Source organism: Humulus lupulus, chromosome X (genome assembly GCF_963169125.1).
Source record: "Humulus lupulus chromosome X, drHumLupu1.1, whole genome shotgun sequence".
In the NCBI taxonomy this organism is placed as follows: Eukaryota; Viridiplantae; Streptophyta; class Magnoliopsida; order Rosales; family Cannabaceae; genus Humulus; species Humulus lupulus.
Window position 1 is genome coordinate 187,023,362 of NC_084802.1, and position 21,480 is coordinate 187,044,841.

Here is a 21,480-nt window from a genome sequence, read left to right on the forward strand (position 1 = left end):
GTCATACTAGTGTGTCTTTATGCATACAATATGTTGATTTTGAGTAATGAAATGAAAGAGATAATAGAAACAAAGAGGTTTTTATCTTCTAACTTCAAGACGAAAGACCTTGGAGAGGTAGATACCATTTTAGGTATCAATGTTAAAAGAAATAATAGGGGTTATGTTATAAGCCAAACCCATTACGTCGAGAAAGTGCTTGACAAATTTAGTCATCTCAAAATCAAAAAGAAGCAAATACACCATTCGATTGAAACATGAAACTTGAAAATAATAAAGGAAGAGCAGTGGCTCTACTTGAATATGCAACTGTAATAGGAGGTCTAATGTACGACACTCATTGTACTAGAACGGACATTGCATTTGCGGTTAGTAAAGTTAGTAAGTTTACTTGCAACCTAAGTATCAAGCATTGGAAGGCTATTGAGAGTATTCTAGGATATCTTAAGTATAATAAAGAACATAGCCTCCACTATTCAAATTTTCCTAGGATACTTGAAGGATATTTTGACGTTAGTTGGATATCGGGAGTGGGTGACAATCTCACCACCACTGGTTGGGTGTTTACACGTGGAGGATGTACAATTTCTTGGGGTTCCAAGAAGAAAACTTGTATATCACAATCAACCATGGATGCTAAGTTTATAGCTCTAGAGATAATCGAAAATGAGGCAAAATGGCTTAGGGATCTCATAATGGACATCCTCTTTACTGCGGATATAGTATCGACAATATCGATACATTGTGATAGTCAATCTACTTTATATAGTGTGTATAATAGGAAGTCTAGACACATAATCCTAAGACATGAATATGAGAGACAATTTATTAAAGATGGAATCATATCTATCTCATATGTTAAGACTAGTGAGAATTTAGCAGATCCGTTTACAAAACCTTTGGTGAGAATGTTTGTATGTTCTACATCTAGAGGGATGAGACTAAAACTCCTAGAATAAAATATTTACTAATGATGGAAACCAAACTCCAAACTTTTTAATATAAAGGGAAAAAAATATAAGAACAATTCATTGATAAGTGGATAGTATCACCACTAAACAATTGTGAGTTCCATCCAAGATGGTTAGTGTTGGTTGCTACAAAGTGAGGGTTAAGTCTAGGGCTGTTAATAAAATTCAGTTGAGTGCAACGAGCATCTCTAAAGGTAACAAAGATGTCGTAAGAAATTCACCTATGTGAACTTAGAGGTGGTTCTGCCTCTCATGGGTGTTGGAGTTTTCTCCTTGGAAAGTTCATGAATGGATGATCACATGGCCATATTAGTGTTTATCTAGAAAAGTGGGAAAATTAATGATCAAGTAGAGGTGTGTGAGGTGTCACTTGTTTTATCATGGAAATGCTTGGTTAAAGCTCTTAAGCAACCAATGATTTCGATAAGGCTTTGTGGTACTTTCACTAAGGTAAATTTCAATTCGAAATGCACTTTACTTTATACACCAATATTGTTTGAGTTAAGAAGAGAAAATTATATTTAACCAAGTGGGGGAATATTGAGATTGGTTAAATATAATGGTTGAGTTGTTTATACAATGTGGTGTAAAATACTTAACGATTTTTCACTTAAGTTAAAGTGAAAATATGAGTTTTTGTTTTAGGCATTAATAATTGAATTTTATGTGTCTAAAGTGATACAATGACGTAATGAAGCTTACCCCAAAAGTTTGGAATCATTTGGAGGTAATTAAGGGTGATTTTGGGCACTCTAGGCAGTGGGGAGGTGGCGACATGTCGCCACAGAGCTAAGAACCAAATTCGAGACAGAGGACAGACGAAATGTTGCTTGTCTGAGGTTTTAAGTTTCATTTTTTGGTTCTAAATTGATGTGTTTAATTGATATAATCCTCTGTTTTAGACTTAGTGATGGCGCCTACACTATAAAAAAGGTCTTTTAGAGTTGTAAAGAATTGTTTACACTTTTTAACTCTCTCTCTAGGTCTCAAAGGTCATAAGTTTTCTCCAAGAAATTCATCAAGAAAGTTCTGGTCTTGAGAATTTCAAAGGCTTGTTCAATCCCAATTCCCTTTCCTACTAGAGAAAGCCAGAAGCATCTATGAAGGGCTAGGAAATAGAGAATTTGGACAATAATACATCTCATGTATAAACCTTGGTTTTGATTTATCTTCATCAAAATGATTCAAGTGATGTTCCATCTAGGGTTTGAAGTTTTATTGGACTCTATCAAACGAAATTGTATTTAGATTCTTATTATATTGGTGGTGTAATTTCACTCTCTTCCAACATTAAGGTGGCAACATGTTGTCTGAGGCTTCATAATTGTAATGCCCCAAATTTCCTAATAAGGTTTAGGATCTTGATTAGAAGGCCGGGAGGGCCATAATTGATTTATTATGGTATTTAATGGTTATATGCATGTTTACGTTAATTATATTATTATATGATGGTGAATGCATGCATATGGGAGAATTTATTATTGTGAGGGTATTTTGGTAATTTGGCCACTGTGGGCATAATTGTGTATTTTGGGTGCATGATTGTGATTAATTAATATAGCCACATTATAAGGTGGATTGGTTCGAGCTTTTCGGCATGAGACGATCATGGGAATGTAAGTGTTCGGTCTAGTCATAACGGGTCTAAGTTCGGGGCTTGGGGTGAGTCTCGGGGTCACTTTGATGATTAGAACATTACCGGGAATTAAAGGGTAATGGGATGTGATTTATTGGTATTTGAGAATGTTGAGATTACCGGGAATTGGAGAGCGTTAATTATAATTAACGGTATAGGTTGGAAATGACGAATTTACCCTTGGGAGTGCTTAGAAGCTTTTAAATTGGCCTAGGGGCATTATGGTCTTTTGACCTTAAGGATTTATATCAGCTTTTGGGGTTTAGAAAGCTGTGGAAACAGAACCAAAAACAGAGCTTATCTTCATCACTTCTCCTTCTCTCCCGTACACGGTTCCTCCTTCATTTCCCTTTGAATTTTGAGAGGCCAAATTGAGGAGTTAAGCTAGGAGATCAAAGGTGGGAGCTTAGGAACTTGATTTAGCCATGAAAGGGGATTCAAAATCAAGTTTGAGGTAAGTTTCAGCCATGAGTTTCATGGTATACCCTGTTTTTCTATTAAGTTTTCAGTTGAGGATTTTGATGTGTTAGTTGTGAATTAATGGAAGTTCTTGAGTTTGGGAACTTGGGTTTTGATGAGGGTGAGATGTTGATGATGTTTAGAGGCTAAATTGGGTGTTAGGTTGGTGTTTTGGATTGGATTGAGGGGCTGGTTCCAAGGGAAAAACGCAGGAGAGTTTGTTGGTGCGTTGCTGGTTTTTGGGCTAATCAGGGTAATGTGTCACGGCCTGGCTATGGCGTGCCGCGGCCTAAGTGTGCTTCTGGGCAAGATTTTTCCTCTGTCTGAGGGTGAGCCATGGCCCATCAGGGCAGATTTGGCCAGAATATGGTTTTTGACTTAGGGATGCTTGCCATAGGCCTCGGGGTTGATCCTATTACCCAGTTAAGTGTGGATTGATGTCCCGAAGGCTAGATATTGGTTTGGAAACCTTTGCTTTCATTTTCATTGATGGTATTCTATATTTTTGGTTATGACTAGGTGACCGTTAAAGGACCAAAGGACTGATCGTTCTCAAAGGTCGTTTCTTTTATTAATTCTCGCTCGAACCCAAGGTAAGAAAACTGCACCCCATGTGTGACATGCATGGTTATGTTTGATGCATGTTGGATGTTTAAATGTAAACATTGATAGCATAATGAATGCTTGGAAATCTTTCTCATTTGCATATGATTATCATTGAGGCATGTGTTGTGAAAATTCTAACGATTAAAATATGCGCAAGTATACACAGTCACAAACAAGTAATACAGTGATAAAGTATCAAAGTTCGTCTCCACGGGGACTTTTAAACTAAATAAACGCAATATCAACTAAAAACAATTTAAAATAAAGTAACCCATTCAAGAGAATAATTGAGTGATTAATTCTGGAATTAAATTTAAATATTCAAATTTAATTAAACTAAAAATTAGAGACCAAATGAAGTAATTCTGCGTAAATTTCAGATGTGAGAAAATGGATCTGGGTGGTTAATTCCCCTCTGTTTTGTTCCAGTTGTTACAACAATGGTTCAGCAATTATGTCAGAGTTAACAGATTTCATAAATGCTCAGCAAGTTTTTCCCAAAACTTACAGTATATTATCTATAACCCCCTCAACACAGTCCTGCATTAAATCAGGTTATAAACAATCCAACAAGCACCAAATCTCCAGTTATACAAGGCAGCAAAATATTCCTATTCCACTACTCAAAATTACCTAAAACTAGACAAGTTCTTGCATCAATTAAATGGGTTCAGTTGGGTTTTACTTTTCCAAGTTAGATCCAGCTTAATAAATGTTAAATATGGCCAGTACATAACATTCAATCAACATTCCAGCACATTTAATTGAACAGTGATATAATTACTCTAACCATGCATTCAAAATATTACTTCATACAAAGGGTTCATAACCACCCAAATCTCTTAAAAACTTAGTTCATAACTGAAATTACAAACACATAACCAGAAAGTAGAAGTTCCATAGAGTTTGAGCAGAAAAACTAGATAGAAAATTAATACAAAATGAGAGGGAAAGATTACAGAGAGAGATGAGTTGGTGAGCTCAAGTCCTCCTTAGTGCGTCTGCCTCTTCTCCTCTTTTTGGTACACCTTTCTTCTATTTTCGTCCTCCCTTTTCTCTCTGTGTACTTCTCTACAGAATGGTTGGATTTTTTTCTTCAATAATGGGTCCCTTTTTTCTTCGGCTCCCCCCTCCTTTTAGGGTACTTGCTTTACCCTAATTAGAAAGTCAAAGTCTATCTTGCCCCTCTATTCTCCCACGCCATCCAGCTGACTTAGTTGTACAAAATTCTGGCCACCTCAGCGCCTATTATGTCTCATTAAATCCAGCTGGAAGTTAGTCACGTTTCCTTCCTGGGCTCTGCCAATTGCTACGTGGTAGTCGTTACAGCAATGATAGAACAGCAACATGCATTTTTCAGACTTGTTGTTCCCTTTTTGATTCCAAAGTTCCCGATCACCTATTTCAGCTTCCTTTCCTGCTTAGCACATAATAAATTACATAAATCACTCAAACATATGACAATACGAACACAAGGTCCCTTACTACACAGATACACTAAATTGAACGCAATTACAAGCAATAAAAACTCATTACTCTTTTGTTTGGTTCAAAAATCAAGTTTAAAGATATAAAAATAACTCTAAATCGTAGAGTTATCAGCATGCTGGGTGATTAAATGTGATGCATGTGATGCACGAGAAACATGTGATTAGGGCATGCCATGAATGATGAATATGAGATTGGTCAGAGCTTGAGTCTCTGGGTTTGTGCATGATCATGATTATGCTAGCAACTGTTTAGTAAGCATGCTGAATGCCCTATTCTTGGATAACTGGCATATGATACATATTGATAGCATTGCTTACTTGTGCATGGTACCGACTAATTAGTCAGGTTTGGCAAAGGTGCTAGTATCAACTGTGAAGTTGTGACTCATTAGTCAGGTTCGGCAGTGGTACTGGGCACTGGTCACGTTGCACTGACTCGTCAGTCAGAATTGGCAAAAGTGTTAGTATTAGCTGTGAAGCTGTGACTTGTTAGTCAGGTTCGGCAGTGATACTGGACACTGGTCACATAGTGCTGACTTATTAGTTAGAACGGCCTTAGCGTGGATCACGCAAGCCAACGGAGATTAGATCTAATCGACCATCAGCATTGAATGACTCAAAGAGCATTAATGCCAGACCGACCTCGAGGGTCGATGAATGAAATAAGTGCTTGGAGGCTAGTGGCTTACCTAGCAGCCACTCTCCCTCTTGAATCATGTGATGTTCACTCATTGGTTTGAAAGCTTTACGCTCAGTGTGATTATAATGATAATCATTTGATAATGTTTATGTATAGTGTTATGTTTTCTTGCTGGGCTTCGACTCACGGGTGCTATGTGGTGCAGGTAAAGGCAAGAGGAAGCTGGACCATCCTTGAGTTGAAGAGCTTAGGTGATGATGTGTACATCTGCAGCTACTCGTCCACCACGACCGAGGTCTAAAGTGGAACTAGGGTTGAACCCTGTTTTGCCGCGTAGAACGGCCTGTTGTAAATATTTTCTGTAATAAACTCTGAAATTATATTTTCGGGATCCCAATGTATATATTAAACGTTCTAGTGAAACGTTACACCCTAACCAATATGTTTAATCCCTAAACCGCTAATCATACTTAGTTACACGTTTTTGGCCAAATGACTCAATTAGCGAGTTTAGCACTGTTTACAAGGCACACTGTAACGGTCCCTGGAGTTGGGGCGTTACAATAATTTTGAGCGAGAAAAGCATTTTTAAGCCTATTTTGATTTGTTTAATGCCTAATATGATACGTACTAACATTGTATATATGGGTTTAGAGGGTCAAAAAACGTTGATCACATTTTTTCTCTTTATCTCTCAAGTTTTCTTAAGATTAATCAAATTCTCCAAGAAACTCATCAAGATTTACTTGATTGGTGAATTTGAAGGCTTGTCAAATCCAAATTTACATGTCCTTGCTTGTGAACCCCAAGCAACCATTGATGGAGGGTTGAAATAAAGAACTAAGACAAAGTTTTTCAACTTGGGATAAGTCTCTCTAACCCTTATGTTTTATTAATTTTATTTCCATTGATGATTATCGTTAATGGCTGTTAATCAGTGTTGAGATTAATTCTATTAATCATTGTTTAATTTTCGATTGTTGTTGATCATTGTTAATTAATCTATTGTTTGATTATTGAAAGTTAAGCCTTCATCCCCAAGAATTTAATTATTTACTTTCTTCTTGTGTTTTCTTTAATCTACAATAGAGAAGAGAACTTTGTGGTATTAAATGAGAAAAATCAAGAATACACAACAGAATAGGATCTTTTAAAAATTTATTAATAGCAACCACGATTATGCATATATAGATATATTAAATAACACATAAAATGAATAAAGATTATCTCTCATAACCTATCAAGTGTCCTTGAATCTTTTCGTATAAATCAATGATCTTCCTATCTTTTCTGAAAGCTCACACTAGCATTTCAAGCCAACCCTCAAACACACAAGGACGTGTGTGGGCACGTAGGATTCAAATGTTGATATAGACTCACTAGATGTACTCAACACATGAGATCTAGAGAGGTTTGAGAAGAGAGAGGCCATAGAAATTTCAAGAATTTCAAGTTTATGAAATTTCAATGTCTTATTTACTACTTTGACTTGCCCATTTGCTTGTGGATGAGCAACTGAAGAAAAGCTCTTGGTGATTCCATGCCTATCGTAGAAGTCTGTGAATAGGTCACTATCAAATTAGGTGCCATTGTCCGAGACAATCTTCCTGGGCAATCCATATCGACAAACAATGTTCTTGATGACAAAGTCAAGCACTTTCTTTGTCATTATGGTAGCGAGTGGCTTAGCTTCAGCCCATTTGGTGAAGTAGTCGATCGCCACAACTGCGTATTTCACTCCACCTTTTCCTGTTGGCAAGGACCCGATTAAATCTATACCCCACATTGCGAAGGGCCATGGACTTTGCATCTACTTTAACTCATTAGGAGCTGCCCGTGGGATCTTTGAAAACCTCTGACACTTGTCGTATTTGCGCACAAACTCCATCGAGTCTTCGTTCATGGTCGGCCAGAAATAACCCTTTCTTAGAATCTTCTTTGATAAGCTCTGCCCCCCAGCGTGATCTCCACAGAAGCCTTCATGTACCTCTTTCATCAGTTCTTTAGCCTTTTCTGGTGTAACACACCTGAGCAGTGGCATTGAGTATCCTCTTCGGTATTGAACCCCATCGACCAGGATATACCTAACAGCTTGTCTCTGAAGGGTCCTGACTTTGTTTCCATCTGCTAGTAGTATACCGCTTGTGAGATACTCCAAGTATGGTGCCATCCATGTGTCTGCTAACCGGACCTCCATATTGGTTTCTTCGGCTCGTATGCTTGGCTTGCACAGTCGTTCAACTGGCACTATATTCAAAGTGTCAGCATCCTTCGCACTCGCGAGTTTGGCTAAGGTATCTGCGTTTGAATTCTGATCTCGAGGTATTTGCTGGAGGGTATATTTCTCAAATTGTGCCAACAGATCTTTGGTTTTGTTCAGATAGGCCACCATTTTCAGACCTCGTGCTTGATACTCCCCTAAGACCTGATTCACTACCAGCTGTGAATCACTGTAAATATCTAGCACTTTTATGCTCATGTCTTTGGCCAACCTTAACCTAGCGAGTAGAGCTTCATACTCGGCTTCGTTATTTGAAGCGGTGAAATCAAACCTAATAGCGCAGAGAAATCAATGCCCTTTTGGCGTTATCAATATCACTCCTGCTCCTGCGTGAGATTCGTTGGATGATCCGTCTGTGAATAGCTTCCACGAATGAGCTTCGACTTGAGGCTCAGGCGCACTAGGCTTTCCACCCTGCTTGATGTCTGATAGTTCAGTGAACTCAGCAATGAAATCAGCCAAGACCTGTCCTTTTATTGCTGCTCGCGGTGAGTATGTGATATCGAACTGCTCGAGTTTGATTGCCCATTTCAACAAACGACCAGCAACCTCTGGCTTTTGCAAAACTTGCTGAAGGGGCTGATCAGTCAAGACTGTGATTGGATGGGCTTGGAAGTAAGGACGTAACTTCCTTGAGGCCAATATTAGGCAGTAGGCTAATCTTTCGATGGGAGGATTCCTCAAGTCGGCCCCGATTAACCTCTTGCTTACATAATACACTGCCTTTTGTATGCCTTCTTCTTCTCTTACTAGCATCGCACTTGAAGCGTATTCGGTGATCGCCAGGTAAATGAACAAAGTTTCCCCATCTATAGGTTTTGATAAGACAGGAGGCTGCGCCATTTGGGCTTTTAAGGCTTGGAAAGCCTGTTCGCAGTTTTCAATCCACTCGAACTTCTTGTTGCCCCTCAGTAGATTAAAGAAAGGGACGCATTTATTCGTCGATTTTGAAATAAATCTACTGAGTGCGGCAATCCTTCCAGTCAAACTTTGCACATCTTTGATCTTCACTGGCGATTTCATATCGATCAGGGCTTTGATCTTCTCGGGATTAGCTTCGATTCCCCTCGAATTGACAATGAACCCCAAGAATTTCCCTGATCCTACTCCGAAGGAACACTTGAGAGGATTTAGCTTCATTTGATATTTATTCAAAACATTGAAATACTAATGTAAATCCTTCACATATCCTTCTGCCTTTTTTGACTTTACCAGCATGTCATCAACGTATACCTCCATGTTTACTCCGATCAACTCCTTAAACATGTGGTTAACTAGTCACTGGTAAGTCGCACCAACGTTTTTCAATCCGAAGGGCATTACTTTGTAACAGTATAGCCCTGTATCGGTCCGAAAGCTAGTGTGATCCTCGTCAGGGGGATGCATACTAATCTAATTGTATCCTGAATATGCATCCATGAAAGAGAGGATCTCATATCCCGCAGTTGCATCGACCAGCTAGTCGATCCTTGGGAGTGGGAAGCAATCCTTAGGGCAGGCTTTATTAAGGTTTGTGAAATCCACACAGGTTCGCCATTTGCCATTAGGCTTGGGAACCAGTACTGGGTTAGAGACCCATGATGGATAAAACGCCACCCTGATGAACCCATTCTCCTTTAGTTTTTCAACTTCTTCTTTTAAGGCTTTTGATCTGTCTTTATCGAGTAGCCTTCTTTTCTGTTGCACGAGTGGAAAGCTTTTGTCGACGTTCAGGACATGGCTGATGATTGCAGGATCTATCCCAGCCATGTCTTTATGTGACTAGGCGAAAACTTCCTGGTTTTTCCTTAAAAATTCTACCAGTGCGTGCTTGGTTGTTGCTTCCAAATTTTTGCCGACCTTTACAACTCTGGTTGGAAACTCTTCGTCAAGCTAGACCTCCTCAAGGTCCTCAACAGGTCCAACATCTTCCTCAAAACCCCCAAAGCAAGGATCTAAGTCTCTATCCTCACTTTGGGCAACACCCTATTTGGTGACTTCATCACCTGATTGGGCTTGTATATCAATGGCCATCTGCAACCTTTCTGGGGGAGCGCTCCTCGACATTCCCTTCTTGGCCTTAGTAATTGAGGCGTTATAGCACTCCCTTGCTTCCCTCTGGTTTCCCAACACGCGTCCTACCCCTGCGTCTGTTGGGAATTTCATGGCCAAGTGCCATATTGAGGTGACGGCCCGAAGGTCAACCAGTATGGGTCTTCCAATTACACCATTGTAAGCCGAAGGACAATCGACCACTATGAAAGTAGTGAGTAATGTCCTGGTAGCGGGCGCTATACCTGCTATTACTGGAAGCCTGATTGACCCTGTTGGAGCGAGTCCCTCACCAAAGAAACCGTAAATTGTTTGGTTGTAGGGCTCCAAGTCCTTGACGGACAACTTCATTCGTTCCAGCGAAGATTTATACAGGATGTTAACTGAACTTCCTGTATCAACCAACACTCTCTTCACCATCATGTTGGCAATTTGAACATCCATGACCAACGGATCAGAATGTGGGAACCGGACATGTTGGGCGTCGCAATCAGAGAAGGTTATTTCATCGTCCTCTGACCGAGCCTTCTTTGATGCCTGGTCCTCCACAGTCATCATCTCAATGTCCTGGTCGTGGCGTAGGGTCCGAGCATATCGTTCCCTTTCCTTTCCACTATTTCCCGCAAGGTGCGGGCCTCCGCAGATGGTGAGTAAAGTGCCAGCCATAGGGTCAGGCTGCAAAGGTGGCGAGCGTTGGCGTACAGGCACCTACTCGTTGCCACCTAGAGCCTCTCATTGGGAAGCCCCCGAGGCCCGTACGTATCTCCTCAAGTGTCCTTGTCTAATAAGGAACTCGATTTCATCTTTCAACTGGTTGCACTCGTTCGTATCGTGTCCGTAGTCGTTGTGAAAACGTCAGAACTTGGTGGTATCCCTTTTCAAAATATCTTTTTGAATGGCAGCGGGTCTTTTGTAAGGAACACTGGAACTTGTGGCCTGATACACCTCTGCTCGAGAATCGACAAGGGTAGTGTAGTTAGTGAACCGTGGCTCATAACGGTTGCCATTAGCGCGATTGCTCTTGGAGGTAAAAGGTTCGTTATGGGGCCTCTTCCCCCCATTCTTTCCGTTGCCATTCCCATTGCTTTTGCCGCTGCCGTTGCCGTTGGGCTTTGACCCATTGGCGGCTTTGGTTGGGTCTTCAGTCCCCTTATCTTTGTTTGGGGTCTTTCCCTCGCTGGCAATGGCATCCTCGAGCTTGATGTATCGATCAGCTCGATCCAAGAATTCTTGGGTAGTTTTAACCCCATGCTTCCCGAGGCTACTCCAAAGAGGCATACGATGCCTAACTCCTGCAGTTAGGGCCATCATTTTGCCTTCGTCTCCCACTGTTTTGGCTCCAGCAGCTGCTCGCATAAAATGCTAGACGTAGTCTTTCAGTGGTTCTCCTTCTTGCTGGCATATCTCAACCAGCTGGTTTGTCTTAGTTGGGTGCACACGACCCGCATAGAATTGTCTGTAAAACTCCTTTACGAACATCTCCCAAGATACAATACTTGCAGGAGGGAATTTAAAAAACCACTCTTGTGCAACATCAGAAAGTGTTGCAGGGAAGATCCTGCACCGAGCGTCTTTGGACACCTTCTGAATGTCCATCTGTATCTCAAACTTGTTGACATGAGATACCGCGTCACCATACCCATCAAAGTTTGGAAGCGTGGGCATTTTAAACTTGCTGGGAGTTTCTGCCACAGCAATCCTTTGGACGAAAGGAGTGCCCCTTCTCCTGTCGTACTCGATGTGAGACGTTCTCCCCCTGACCAACTGTTGCACTGCTTGGTTCAGGGCATTTATCTGGGCCTGAACGGCTTCAGAAATTTCCGAGACCTCTGGTGTCGGGGGAATGTACTCGTCGTGTCGTTCTCAGCGGTCGTTGAGTACATCTCTTAAGTCATCGTCTCTTCGCCGTTACTCGCTTGCTCTGAGCCGGTCAAAGATGTTGTTTTGTCTGGGCTTCCCCCCAGCGTTACGCCTCGCTTGTTGGTCTTCTCTAGGTGGTGGGCTTCTACCTCCACCTCTCTCCTCATTCCTTCGACTGGCATTCCCTCTGGCCAAGTCGGCCTCATTGTAGCCATGGCCATCTCTAAACCTCGATTGGCTATGGTGAGACCGACTGTCTCCTCGGGCTGGAACTTCCTGAGCATTAGGGGGAGGCCTGCACTAGTCGGTAGGTCCCCATGCATTATCATGCTGTGGAGGGCCCCTGACCGCAGAGCTTGTCTCGAAGTTCCTTCTGTTGCCAGAAGGACGCTGTCCCCTGCTCGGTGGGTGCGGCTCTTCCCCCTTTGGCATCTAGGACTGCGAGGCTGCTGCCCGACCCTATTCTGCCTTGGCTGTGGGGGATTACCTCGACCAGCCTGGGATGGAGGCTGCGTCTCAGGGTCCCTAGGTGGGACATCATCCTGAGGCATTGGTGGGTGCTCCGGCCTTTGAGGGCTCGTTGGCTGGATCAGAGGGCTAGGATTTGGGACCCCTTTGAGGTGGCCCATTCGAGGGTTGATCAGGCTGCGAGGCAGGTGCAACCTGATTCCTAGCCAATTGTAGGGCTGCTTCAAGGGCTGCCATGGCCTCCCTCTGACGACGGTCCATCTTCGCCTGTCTTTCACTCAGCTCTTGGCGCTGACGCTCTATTTCTTGCTGCTGTCGCGCCATAGTCTCCGCAGTACTTTCTTGACTGGCCCTCAGATTGGCCAATTCGTCTTGCAATACTCCCAGGGTATTTCTCAGCGTTTCGGAGTCCAGTTCCTCCTCATCAAATTCCAAGTGTGGCTCATTTTCAGCCATGTTCGGAGGAGGAGGTTGAGATGGTGCAGCGCCAGCCGTCTGCCCAGTCTTCTTTGTTGTTTTTGCCATTAATGCTTTAACAACCTCGTCTCAAGCTCTCAATGAAAGCACCAGAATGTTGACCCTCATTTTGGTCAACTGACACGGAGTCAAATGCTTGATGTGATGGAAGGTGTTGAAATAGATCTAATGGAAAGAACAGTAAACGACACAACAAATTATAGTGGTTCGGCCCCACGAATTGGTAATGACCTACTCCACTTAAGCTATTATTGATATTAATTCTCAAAGGAGTGATCAAAGAACTAGGGTTCTCTGAGTTTCACAAACCTTAGAAGGATGAATAATACAATCGTAAGATCAATAGCTCTAATTCTCTTGTAAAGCATAAACTTAAATCAGCCAAAAGTCCCCTCCTTGAGCTACTTCTTCTCTATTTATAGGCTCAAGGAGGATTACATAAATTTGTTACAGATATTATTTCCTAAATAATCGGATACTCGGGAATTATGGGAGATAATCTCGGATATCGTTATAATTGCATAAGATCTTCTCAAAATATACGGAGTATACAACCAAGCTGGTCGTATATAAAGTCCAAATGTTACGCTAGGGGAACCTCCCTGGTCGATAGTCTAACAGAACCTTTGCCAGGTGTCAGCCACGTGTTAAAAATGTCTGCCACGTCATCCACGCCTATTCTTTGGATAACAAAAGTATTTAAATAAATCAATGAGGGTTTATTTTCTTTGATTTAAGTGTTTTGACATCTTCACATTGATCATAGTGAGAAAAATCAATGGATGCCAAAGTGGTGTTTTGAAAAGAATTTCAAAGAGACTCTTAGAAAATGCATAAAAGTTGTTTAAGTAATTTTGATATAATTAAGACAACTAAAAGTGAAAATTAGTGATTATTTGCTTGAGAAATTTTCACATGGAATTTGTGTTCACATATTTCATTTTGTGAAATATATTAAAGAAAGCGACTAAGTGAAAGTTACTTTCAAAGAAGTGTGTCTTGCTTTTGCAAGTAAATGAGTCAAAATAAACTAACATTGAGGTTTTGTTTATTTCGATTTATTGTGAGCTTATCATGTGGGTTGAGGACTCATGATGAACTTTAAGAATTATAAGTCTAGATTTATCTTGGAGGATAAATGACTTAATAGAATTGAAGAGATTTCTATTTTAAAGTGATTTTTTATCATCACTATGTGAGAAATGTGGGGGTGATGCTCCAAAATTAATAAATTTATTTTGTTGATAATAATTGATTAATTTGGCCATCCTATCAAATAGGTGATTTAGAATTCCACATTCTAAATCACTTTGACTATATGTGTATGGAATGGATAAATCTAGACATGCTTGGTGTCTAAAGTTATTATTTGTAATATTTTGATTCAAGAATGAATCAATTTAAAACATAAAGGAGAGTTTTAGAAACAAAGAGATTTCTAGAATTAATATTCAAATGTTTATCTTGGATATTAAACTATAGCTAGTAACAAAGTTTGAATAAAATAATGAGAGTGTTTAAGTATGCATACATGAGAAAAGAAATGACTCAAGTAGAATCATTTCTATATCTCAAGGGATGAGACTTAGACTCTCTAAAAAGATTTGCGGTTGATGGTAATCTATCTTAATACTAGTAACCATACTAGTATTAGGTTTAATAGGTAATAACAAGTCAATCAAGTGAATAGTAATAGTACTCAAAAATCTTGTCTCATTTGAGATATGAGTACTAGAGTGTTACCAAAATGAGGGATAAAATCGAAAGGTATTTTAATAGAACTCAGTCTTGAAAAGACAAGTATCTTAGGGTAAAAAAATATTGTAAGAGTTCTACCTATATAGACTTAAGGGTGGTGCCGCCCCTCATGAGAATTGGGAGTCATTCACAAGAAAAATCTATGAATGGAATGTGCACATGACCATTAACGGTGCAAAAGCGAGACATTGAGGTCTCAAGTAAACATAGCAAAGGTGTGAGTATCTTCACCGATTTGTTAACAAAGCTATTAAATTTATTTATTTTCCAAAAAAAAAATTATTTATTTTATAAAGAATAAATAGGATTTTTTTCCCCCCAAACTATCACCACTGTCACATCGTGCCCCCTAAAAATTTCGCGTTGTTAAAAATTCCTCCCGAACTATGCACGTTAATGAATTGTGGGACTTCCGTTAGATTTCATCTTATGTGGCTAACGGAGAGCAGATTTGGCATTTTGGGCACTGACGTGGCACTACCACATCAGTGCCATATGTATAATTCAAATTAAAAAAATAACAAAAATCATTTTAAAGATTAAAAAAACAAAATATTAATTCAAAAAATCAGTGCCCAAAAAATCGAAAGAAAATGGGAGAATACGGGTTAGATCTAAAAAAATGGAGAATAGGAGTTTCTAAAAAATCAAAAGATAAAACAAACAAGAGAGGCAAAATAATGATGGCCAAATCTAGTTTTCTGGTAAGGGGGATTAGAGGCAATTGGAGCTTGGATCGGAGACCCGATTGAGGATTTGAAGCTTGGGACCATATTTGGTTTTTCGGTGACGGGGACTAGAGGCAACTGGAGCTTGGGTCCAAGACACAACTGAGGGTTCCCCGACACTGTCTTCTTCTCAACCTTCCTGTATTTTCTTGCAACCATGGACAGTAGCCATGGACGACACTGAGCGGGGAAGGAAGATACAGGTTTTCGATCTGCATAGACAAGAACGGAGGGCTTTGCAAGCGGCGGTTCTGGTGACTAAGAGAAGAGGTCGGTGGGACTCATGTGGCTGGGTTGAAGAGATGTCGTCCCTGTCAGAGTAGATCTGGATTTTGGGAATGTGTTCATGAGCTTTTGTATTGATTTGAGTATGTGTTCATGAGTTTTTTCTTGAGTGTTCTTGAATTGGGTTCACTTAAGTTGTTCTTGCTTGAATCTGAGTGTATAATTTTCAAATTAAACCAACACAAATTGAATCTGAGTGTATAATTTTCATATTGAATATGGGTTCTTGCTTAAGTTGTTCTAGATATAAAAAATCATTTAATTCATAAACTCCATTAGCAAATCACATTTTTTTCTTAAAGTTTTCCAAATCTAAGACCAATGAAGGAGAATGAATGCCAATCAACAAAAAATTATATATATTTTTGTTTTGTTTTGGGTTATGGTTTTACTAAATTTATTATTGATTTTTTTTTTTGTTATAGTTTTATTAAAATTATGTTTTTAGTTTTTAATTAGTTAATATGATATTTTTTTATAAGAAAAAAAATAGTTTATATTTTATTTTTCTGATATTGGTTTTCTATAAATTAATTTAGTATTTTTTTAATCTTTTAAAACAATTTTTTTTTATCTAATTGTTTTAATATTATTAATTTTTTAATTTGAATTATACATGTGGCACTGCCACGTCAGTGCCCAAAATGCCAAATCTGCTCTCCGTTAGCCACATAAGATGAAATCTAACGGAAGTCCCACAATTCATTAACGTGCATAGTTCGGGGCGAATTTTTAACATCGCGAAATTTTCAGGGGGCACGATGTGACAGTGGTGATAGTTCGGGGGCAAAAATCCTATTTATTCTTTTATAAATATTAAGGTGCTAATTAATTATTGCTCGGTTTGTATTATGAACAAGCAAAATTTCCATCCTACCATTTACTTTGTTTCTTTTACCAAAAAAGAATCTTTGATAAAATGACTTATTTTTTATGCGTAATTTGCACTTTTACCAAGTTTTAAAATATTTTAGTAAAATGACCTATTTAGTTATTGAAATTAATGTATTGACCCTTTTGCCCTTGGGTTAAAATAATACAATAACAATAAAAATTAGTATAAAAATCTTAATTTCCTATCTTCCTCACTCCTTCATCCATGCATCCACCCTCTTACCCACACCCACTCCTTTTTTTGGTAGCCACCACTGGTAACCAATGTCGGTGGACACCCTGTCCCATCTATCCACAACTCTAGATTAAATGTATACAATTTCAAAAAATAGCCATTTCAAAAATAAGTTTATACAATTTTAATTTTTAAATAAAATTTGATGTAGTTTTTGTAGATTAAATGTATAATATGATTATTCTAATATGTAGAAGTATTAGAAATGAATTATGTTTGTTTCTAGGGTATTTTTTGGAGCTTAAAGTCAAAAAAAATCTACAAAAAAATGGTGGTTTCGACTATTTTTGGGGGGAGAGTGTAACGCCCTGATTACCCCAGAACAGTTACGGTGAACCGGACATTTGACCCGCTACCCAAGTCCTTTGGCTAAAAACGTGCTCTAAGTGTTATTAACAGGCTAAGGTGGAAAACCAATCAAAAGGAAATGATATATTTTGTAACGCCCTGGCTACCCTAGAACAGTTACGGTGAACGGTGGACCGGAAATTTGACTCATTGCCTGAGTCCTTTGGTCAAAAACGTGCTCTAAGTGTGATTAACAGGTTAAGGTATAAAACCAATAAAAAGGAAATGGAGATTTTATTACAAACTGCTCTGCAGAGCTAAACAAAACATTTACAAGTGGTTCTCAGTACAAAATGGTCACTAGTGTCTGAAATTTACAATCCTGCCGACCTAAGCGGCAAAAATAGGGTAAACCCCCTAGTTCCTCTGAGAACGCCTTGGCCGTGGTGGTCAAGCGGCCGCATATGTACACAACACCACATCAGCTCTCCACTCAAGGCTAGGTGAGCTTTTATTTCCCTTTACCTGCACCACATAGCACCCATGAGCCAAAGCCCAGCAAGAAAACATAACACTTTTCATAAACATTATCAAATGATTATCATTATAATCACACTGAGCAATAAGCTTTAAACAAATGAGTGAACATCACATGAGGTCCTGATAAACCACACTGAGTGACTGACAGGCAAGTCACTAATTCAAATGGAAGAGTGGCTGTTAGGTAAGCCACTAGCCTTCAACAGGTTCTGGTAAACCATACTGAGTGACTGACAAGCACGTCACTGTTTTCAAATGGGAGAGTGGCTGCTAAGTAAGCCACTAGCCTCCAAGCGCTTATTTCATTCATCGACCCTCGGGGTCGGTCTGGCATTGATGCTCTTTGAGTCACTCGATGTTGATAATCGATTAGATTAAATCTTATTGGCTTGCGTAATACACGCTAAGGCCGTCATGACTAATGAGTCAGCTCAACGTGATCAGTGCCCAGTACCACTGCCGAACCTGACTAATAAGTCACAGCTTCACAGTTGATACTAGTACCTTTGCCAAACCTGACTAATGAGTCAGTACCGTGCACAAGTGAGAAACATATGCTAAGCATTCTATATTCAATCCATGTCCACATTCTCACAATAAACATGCCTCATGAACATCCATGCATGACACACTTGGGGTGCAGTTCTCTTACCTTTGATTCGAGCTCGAATGTACAAAAGAACAACCTCTGAGAACGGTTTAGCTTTTAGTCCTTTAGCGGTTACCTAATCACAACACATATGGGATACCATCAATAATCAAGATAATCAAGGGCTCTCAAACCATTATCAAGCCTCCAAGAGATCAATCCAAACTAATCCAAATAGCAAGGACACTCCCGAGGCCTAAAACTAGGTTCCCGGGGTCAAAACGAGCAAACGGGGCGAAAACAGGGCAAGGGCTGCGGCCCTATCACCTTGGGCCGTGGCCCCCAGGGTTCACAGAGGCTAGGGCCGCGGCGCCCAGCGAGCACAAGCTCCCCACCTGCTTCTTCAAAGAAGGGCCGCGGCGCCTCAAGAACAGGGCCGCGGCGCTCCACCCTGGGCCATTCCCAACCGCGTTTCTAACACTCCAAAGCCTCCAAAATCATCCCTAAGCATTCCCCAATCATCAAGACAAAGTTCCCAAGCTTCCCCATGCATCAAAACCCTCAGAACCCAAGGCTCGAACGAACCGAAAACTCAACAATTCACAAAATCAATTCAAAGCTTAGAAACTCGGAAAAACTCAAAACTTAAACTTCGATTACCTTCAATTGGGTTGTTTTCCGCCGAATCCTTCGATTAAGAAGCTTCTAATCTTCCCTAGGATCGCTATGCCTCGATCCTCACTCGATTCCGACTCCTAGAACTCAAGATTTCGTCAAAAAGGCTTAAACGGTAAAACGAACTTTGAAAAGGGAGAACGAAAGGTTTTCTTATCGTATGTTCTATCTGATAAGCTACTTCAAACTTAAGTAACCTCAAATAAAACCTAATGCTCGGGGTCCCGAAAACACCCCCGGGGACATTATAGTCAAAACCTCCAAAATTTCACCCTGATCTCAAATATTCCCAATTCATCATCAAATGAACATTTCTATTACCCCAAAATTTGACCCCATTATGGTAAAACCGCTAATCCACTAAAAATAACCGTCTCATGTTGCTTAGCTCGAATATATCTCCATAATAATGGAATCTCATTCACAAATCAAGTTATGCACCCAAATACACAAATTACCCTCAACGGGCCAAATTACCATCACACCCCTGTAATGAGAGATATGGACTCACATGCATGCATTTCACATCATATCATAATATAATCAACATATACATGCATTTAATCAATTAACAACATATTTAAGCAAGTATGGCCCTCCCGGCCAACTATTCATGCCGTTAAACACATCGGTGAATTTGGGGCATTACATATTTTATTTAATACATAAAACTGTACATCGGCCCATAAAAAAAAACATTTACAAGTTATTTACAACTCAAAATGGTCATTATTGTTTCAAATTTACAAACCCGCCGACCTAAGCGGCAAAAATGGGGTAAACCCCCTAGTTCCTCTGAAAACTCCTTGGTCGTGGTGGTCAAGCGGCCGCATATGTACACATCACCACCTAAGCTCTCCACTCAAGGTTGGGTGAGCTTTTCTTTCCCTTTACTTGCACCACATAGCACCCATGAGCCAAAGCCCAGCAAGAAAACACAATAATGCATATAAATAATAACAATTGATTATTATTATAATCACATGGAGCTTATAGCTCTTAAACAGATGTGTGATTCAACACTTGAGGTTCTGGTAAACCATACTGAGTGAATGACAAGCACATCACTAATTTAAGCAGATGAGTGACTGCTGGGTAAGTCACTAGCCTTACAGATGAGTGACTGCTGGGTAAGTCACTAGCTTAAACAGATGGGTGACTGATGGGTAAGTCACCAGCTTAACAAATGAGAGACTGATGGGTAAGTCTCTAACTTAACAGATGAGTGACTGATGGGTAAGTCACACAAGCACTTTTAGTTTTCATCGAACTTGAGGTCGGTCCGGCATTAGCGCTCTTCTGAGTCATTTAATGCAGATGTCGATTAGATCTAATCTTTATTGGCTTGCGTTGAACACGCTAAGGCTGTCCTGACTTATAAGTCAGCACTGTGTGACCAGTGCCTAGTACCACTGCCGAACTTGACTAATAAGTCCCAGCTTCACAGTTGATACTGACACCTTTGCCAAATCTGACTAATAAGTCAGTACCATGCACAAGTGAGCAAGATTTGCTAAGCATTCAATAATCAATCCATGTCCACATTTACACATTCAACATGCCTCATGAACAACCACGCATGTCACATATGGGGTGCAGTTCTCTTACCTCTGGTTCGAGCAAGAAATATAATATGAATGACTCCTGAGAACGATCAACCTTTTGATTCCTTAGCAGTTACCCTAAGCTCAACTTATGATGCTCTTCAATGGTGGAACACACTCCCAAACTCCCAAGGCTTACTTCCCAAGCTTGAATCCTCAAGAATGACTCAAAAATCACAAAGAAAACTGATGGAGAAAAAGGTACGGGAAGGCTCTTGAAGATGCTCTGTTTTTCTACTTCTTTTACAGCCTAAAATGGCTTATATCTATCCTAGGGATGAAAAGACCAAAATACCCCTAGGTCAATTAAAGGCTTCTAAAGGCTCCCAAGGGAAAAATTGGTATTTCCCACCTATATCGTTAATCATAATTAACGCTCTCCAATTCCTGCTATGTTCAATAATCTCAAACATCAATAATTCATATCCCGTTATCATTTAATTCTCGGCAACGCTCTAATCATTTAAATCACCCCGAGACTCATCCCGAGCCCCAAACTTAAACCTGTTATGACTAGACTGCTAATCAATATTCCAAGATCGTCTCATATCGAAAAGCTCGAACAAACCCACATTATAATGTGGTCTCAACAATAAATCACCGACATGCATACAAATATACAATTATGCCATCAACGAGCCGAATTACCAAAACACCCCTATTATCAAATGTGGACCCACATGCATGCATATAATATCATATTATAATACAATTCACATAAACATGTACATATTCATTTAATGGCATAATTAAACAGTTATGGCCCTCCCAGCCTACTAATCCAGCCATTAAACTGCATTAGGGAATCCGAGGCATTACAGAGAGAAACCCAGATATTTAGACACCCTGTTGAAATTTCAGAACACTTGCCGAATTTTAGACCAGACGCTTAATATTTCAGACCACTAGTCTTATTTTTCAGACCACTTATCGAAATTACAAACAAGATGTCGAAATTATTAGAC